Source organism: Lagopus leucura, unplaced genomic scaffold (assembly GCF_019238085.1).
Source record: "Lagopus leucura isolate 7727_CA_CO unplaced genomic scaffold, USGS_WTPT01 Super-Scaffold_100008, whole genome shotgun sequence".
NCBI lineage: Eukaryota > Metazoa > Chordata > Aves > Galliformes > Phasianidae > Lagopus > Lagopus leucura.
Window position 1 is genome coordinate 21,118,852 of NW_024962265.1, and position 6,768 is coordinate 21,125,619.

Below are 6,768 nucleotides of genomic sequence, written 5' to 3' on the forward strand. Positions count from 1 at the left end.
TCTGGAAGGAAAATATATACTGAAGCATATCTTTATTATCTACCTCCTTCCAGGAGGTCATTGAAGCATGTAGTTGTATATGTTGTCTAGAATTTTCCTGGATAAACATGACTTGATAGATCTGAGTTGATCTATATGAATGGAGACTAAATTATCATTACATTTATCTGCTAAAAGTGGAGACATCCTCTTGATGAATAAAAGCACAAGACGGAGTGCTGAAATGTAATGCTCAATCTATCAAGCAAGACTGCAGCTCATCTTTTGCACAGAGATACAGTGGATCCCCTACCCCTGGAGACGTTCAAGGTTATATTGGGCTGTGCTCTGAGCACCCTGATCAAGACATAGATGTTCCTGTTGCAGGGGAGTTGGACTAGATGGCCTTTAACAGTCCCTTCCAACTCAAACAATACTGTGATTCTATGATCTACATCAGGAGATGCATGATCTCTACAAGGCAGGTGGTAGTTTAAGTTTTCTAGAGTGTATTAATTTTAGAAAAACATGTAATATAGTCAGAAGAACTTTGCAGTACAAAGATATCTTTGAATAATATTGTTTTATATCACTGTTATACATTTTTTACAATAAGGACTGTGTCTCTGTTTTTTTCACCTCTTAAGAGGACCCATGGCAATTAATAGAGTTTACTTAATAGCCTGAACCAAATCTCCATATTTCCATGCACTGATTTGAGTCATCCCTTGAGGCACCTCAGTGATGGATATAAACCTTAATCTGTCTTTTACAGACAATATAAATTATCCATTTTAACTACATTTATTTTTGATAGTGCATTTTTAGTATAGAGAGAACAGTTATGATCTATAAGGCCAGAATACAGTGCATAGAATTATTTTTTCTATAGTTTTTTTTCCATTAGCTACTAGTCGCAGATTTACTGCAATGAATTATTTAGAGTAAGGAAACACTTTTTCTTAATGATAATAGTTCTACGTACTACTTGCTGTCTGTACGTGGCACCACACTTTGTCAACCTGGCTGAGGCTGCAGTCTCTTTAGGATGGCTACCTTCTTCCTTTTCTTTTTTGTATTCATTGTACAGTGCCTAGCAAAATGGAGCTATGTCAGTGACTACACCAATCAGGAACTATGACTATACAAATGATATACATGATATACATATGATCCACTGCAGTAATGATTACGGTTACAGATATGCAACACTTGGCTAAATGACATATTGAACTCAGCAGATACTATAGGGGAATGTGCATACAAATAGCTAATCTAAGACAGAGGCCTTACTTCGTCTGTGTAGAAGGAAGTGAAGCACAGAAACCAGGAGGTCTTAGATTATGTAGTCCTTGATTCTCCAGGCACAGAGAGGAGAACCAGCTGGGAGAGTGCCCTTACTTAAAGGTTCCAGTTGTGTCAATAATTTCCAGATTATTCAAGAGCATTGGAACAATGCATTAGACTATTTCCAGTGGAAGGGACCTCAGACAACCATTTCCTCCAGCCTCTTGCCCGAAGCAAGATGTGCATTGAATTCAGACCATTTTGCTGGGGATTTTTTTAGTTACAACTTGAAAATGGATGGACAGTGCACAGCTTCTCTGGGTAACGTCCTCCAGTGCTTTTCTGTCCCTTTGGTGACTTTTTTTTTTCTTTAAACGAATGAACAAACATATTGTATTCGTTTTAGCAGAATATATTTAAATTCCTACTTTTTATTTGGGATAGATTATGTTCTATGTGAAAAACTGCTTTTTATTTTTAATGAAATATGAACGTAGTATACACAGTAACATATAAAACACAGTCCTCCCTGTGGCAATGAAATATTGCCACATTGAAATATTCGCATTGTGATATTTTCAGTCTCCAGTGGCCTCCTATGAAAATGATGAAATTTTAATCTTGTGACAACTCAAGAAAGTTACTCAAGAAGAGGAAATTTGTTAAACGATTACGAGCTATCCCCATTTCTATTAATGTTCACAACACAGAACTGACAGTTGTAACCTTAGTCTCAAATATGACATTGAGGCTCACAGAGACCCATGCATGAACTGCACAGTGAAATCCTGCTTTGATGTCAGTATTGCTCTTCAAGTTGAATATCTTTATAGATGAAAATAGTCATTTTGAACTATTTTCAAAAACCCTGCAGAATTTGTCAACTCTGTTAGTGGCACAGTTATCAACATAAACTGAAGCTGGATAATTCTCAGCTGTTCCTTTGCTGTAATTTTTGGCTTATTCAGAAGACCATAAACAATATGTTAAGAAAGGCCCATGTGAGAATCTGAACTCCCACATACTGCAGATCACAGAATTTCCCCCAAACTAAGTAATTTGTTTTTTTTTCAGAGTCGTACAAAACACTGAAGTAGCTTCGTAAACAAGAAAACACGATTTAAATTATTTAGAGAAGAACTCACTTTAAAAACTTTTCACTACAATTTGTGTATGCAGTGAATAATATGCAAAGAGAGAAGGAAGGGATTTATAAAGAAAGTTAAATCTTTTTGTTGCATCATGTGTGTTTATAATTTATCACAATTAAATGCAGAGTTATACACAAACTGTCAGTGACCAGCATATTATCTGTCACAATACGATAAACTAGTGACAAAAATGAAGTGAGCAAGCATTAGTTTTTACATATTGTATGCTTTAGGCAGACCAGTCATGAATAAATTAGTTGGCAGTAGTGGAAAGGTAGTGTTTCACTAGGATTTTTCTTGTTTTTCCAGAAGTATAAGGAAGTGGTAAGACAATCCTTGAGCTGAGCTGTCGTTATTGCTATTTCTCAACCATTAAGAACCTGTTTTAATCAAAATTATTATTTCTATAGTGCAGAGGTTGCTACTGATAGAAATTCCTCACTGGAGAGTGTTGAGATGGAGGAATAAGAGATGCTCAGAGTGCTTGGCTGTCTGGGTACCTAATGGGTGGAATTGGCTCTGAGTGCAGGCGCAGAGCACCTGCTGGCTGCAAGCAGAAAAGATCTTTGTTAGTTGCTTTTAGATTCACTGCTTGTTCCAGAGTTTGTCAATGTTGAGGCAAGTGCTAGAAATCAATCTATAATTACTTTAAGCGTTGATTAATATATGGTGACTATATCAACTATTTGTAAATTGCTTTGCACATAATTATCATATTAAATTATGTATTTTTCTATGTCTTAGATTAGTCTGATTAGGCTACTGTATTAGTATATAAGTAATATTTATGACTTACTATTTATTTATAGTTTCATTCCTGCTAAACTAAATGGAGCCTTTGTTATGTTCTTCATTAGGGAAGTTGTCTCTGCTTTCCTTTTCTATAGGTGTGTTTTATCTAATATAGTTTCACTTCACTTTGGAAGATGTGTTTTTAGATCATCAGCAAGCGCAGAACACATACACTTTGGAAAAAGCTTCTGCACTGTTCTGTTACTACGGACATCAGACAATCTTGCAGTGTAAACTCCCTTATGTACTTTTAAAATGAAGTACCTGGGCTTGTTTACTGTAAGGGTCTTGCTAGTTTAAACACAAGCAGCCTATAGCCTGAGGCCTGACTGAGGAGCAATGCAGCTCAGCAGCTCAGGAAAAATGGAGTGAAAAAAAAACCACCCTATACCCTGGCTGCTTCTTTCAACTTTTTTTATTAGGTGTAGATACCAGTTCTCATACTAATGACAACCATCTAAGGACGGTTGTATCTTTTGTGAAGTTTGGCATGACCTAAAGCTTGCTTCTGTGGTCAGTGATCCCTTACCCTTAGACGAACAGAAGTTCCTACTGTCCCCTCCCATCCAATGCTAGCAGCCTGCCCTGTGGTAACACTCTGCTGCCCCAGAGCTCCTTGGGGCTGGGGAAGTGCCTCGGTGGTTGGGTCTGCACAAATTTCACATTGCTGCGCCACTCTTGGTGATAAAGTTATCAGCTTAGTTCTTTGTGCAAAGTTAATGTGATGATCTCTGTTTTTTAACAATTGCCAAACTCTTCATCAGCACTGTTCCTTGTGTTCTAGGAAGTTGTTGTATGTTACTGTTCTTTTGCGATGTTCAATTACTGTATGACATTTCTTTACAAGAATGATTCAATATTTTTGAAAGAAATATTTCCCAAATGCTGAGCAATCCATCATGTTTTTAGTGATAAACTAAGAGGGTACGAAACTGCAGTGTGTGAAGAAAGGTTGTCTTGCAATAAAAGTGCCTGAGATTTCTTAAACCTTTTCTTGTTGTTGCTGTTGTTACAATATCTCAATATCTGATAAATATTGTGGAGTACTTGGTGAGGATAATTTAACAAACCTCTAAAAGAATTTTAAAATGAGAAAAATCTTTTAGCAATATTAAAGCAATTAAAACAAATTCTCTTTTCTTATAAATTCCTCTAGCAGTTTCTAAATGCTTGGCGCTTCATCAGAAAATCAGAAAGCAACACATATAGCTATGCAAAACAGCCCCTGGTTGCTGCAGTACTTGATTCAGTTCCTCTTGAAGTCAGAGTGTATCAATTTAGGTCAGGGTGCTGGAGCAGACCCACCAGGATGGCTGGAAAAATCACTTCTAGCCATTTCATGTATTTATTCTTTGATGAATAGCCTCAGGTTCTGCCACATCCCTGAGACAGATGCAGAAACTTGGGTCTAAAGCTCATGTGTTGCTGTTACTATGTTCTTAAAGCTCTTCAAAGCATGAGGATAAAATACCACATGAGGACTGGAGAACCAGCAAGCTAATACAACCAAACCACCCAAAAGAAAGAATTGAGCAGAAGCATGTGCCTGGAATTCTGTTCGTAGGCATCAATCCAAGAGTACTGCAGGGTATTTCTGTGAAACCTGCTTCATTCACTTAGTGATTTCTGTCTCCATTCTCCAATATCCTCTAACAAGACAGGATGCAAGAAAACTTCTCTTGTGCTGAGCGGTTTGAACCCACAGTTTTTACATCCCTGAAGAGAGCCAGAAGTTACCAGGCTGTATGATGTATTTTCCTCCTGAAAAACCGTGTAGGCAAGAAAGAAAAATTAACGAGCCCGAAAAGGATAGCTGTAAATCAGTACAATGGACTGTGAGCTGTGAGGGGAATGTCTGGGTCTGGCAGCTGGCACCAGATCACACTTCTGCCTTCTCCCACTTTTAACTCTTCAAAGAGTGGGGAGAGACCTTTGCCTCTGGTGAGTTAAGGGTTAGGGCATCCTGCTGTAGCAGAATTTCAGTCCCATACCCCAGAGAACAACAGAGACTTAGGGATGTTCAGAGATGTCTGAATTATGAACCAATCTGAATAGATTAAGAGAATAATATTTCCAGAACTAAGCAGACAAGCAGATTCTAGAGATTCCTTTGACCTTTGGATGCATAAACACATTAAAAAGAATAATGAAAAAATATAAAAATAAAAAAAAAAGCAAGTCCATAGCTTACATTAAAATACAGAAGTTGGACATTTAGGAACAAAACTTCTTTATTGTAGGTGCCTTTTTAACATGGGATGCACTGGGATTTATCAGGCTAAGAGGCTTGGCCTAAACTCTGCATCACTGAGATAAATTGTGCTTCACCCTGAATATTATAATTCATACTATGTGATATCCATCTTCATCTGTGCACATCATGAGTGTAGCCAGCAGAGCAGACACAAAGTGGCAGGCTTATGTACTAAGGCTACACAACATAAGCATTCCAAGCATGTGTAGCTAAGCTTCAAACATTTGATAGCTTTTAATATTTGGCTCAGGAGAGGTAAACAGAATAAAAGTACCTTGTTTATCATAGTACTTTATTGAATGCATAACAAATGGCAAAAGAATGTTCCACTCTCCTAGGTAACTCGATAACTTCTCTGAACAATTGTCCTTTGTCAGACATTGTTACTGGGGAAAAAATAAAAAAATAAAAAATAAAAAAGGAAGAAAAAATATAAGAAAAGAAGAAATGAGAAGGAAAAATGGAAAAAAAAAAAGGAGCAGGGAAAAAGTAAAGGAAGGAATGGGGAGAGACAGAGGAGCCCAGAGGAGACAGAAGGAGAAGGAGAAGGTAACCTACAATTTGCAAGTTCTGAGCCTCACCTTTCAAAACTGCTAATGATCCATGTACAAGACTGACAACTTTTGCTGACATCCTTCTTGGATTTGAAAAGTTCAGTTTGCATAATATAGAAAACCGTGTGCTGGCTTGTGCTTTCTTTAGATGCTATTTTAGTGCATCAGAGGAGAAGGAAATGGATAGGATAGATAGTTCCATAATTTTCACTGTTCACACTGTGAAAGCAGATGGAGTTTTGCACCCATTAAGAACAATTCTTCAACTCCAGGAAGCCATTAACCCTTTCCTGGTTGCACGACACAATTTCTGTCTAGCTGTTATAGAATTTGCGGCTTATGCAGTATCTCACTAAGAGTGTTTTTATACAAAACTCTTGAAATTCTTCGGTGTGAAACACACTTCATATAATCATAGATTATGAATATTTTAATTAGAGTCAAACTTCTCAGTCCCTTCCTGCAGCTGCCTCAGTCTCAAGCAGCATTGCATTTTCAGGGTGTTTTTACAGACTGCGTGGATAAAGCAGTTTGTATTATGCATAATGCAGACAAGATCAATAAAAGATATTATATGAAGTTACTGTACGACAGTTTTCTGCTTCTGCTACACAGCCATGTGCAGACTAAATCACAGGAAATCGAAACCTTCTCCTTTGCTAAGGGGAGATGGAAATTCCCACCTGCTCTCTGATTCCCCTTCAGAGCTGGCGAAGTATGGAACAGCAGATTTCTATTCAGCTAAGCATCT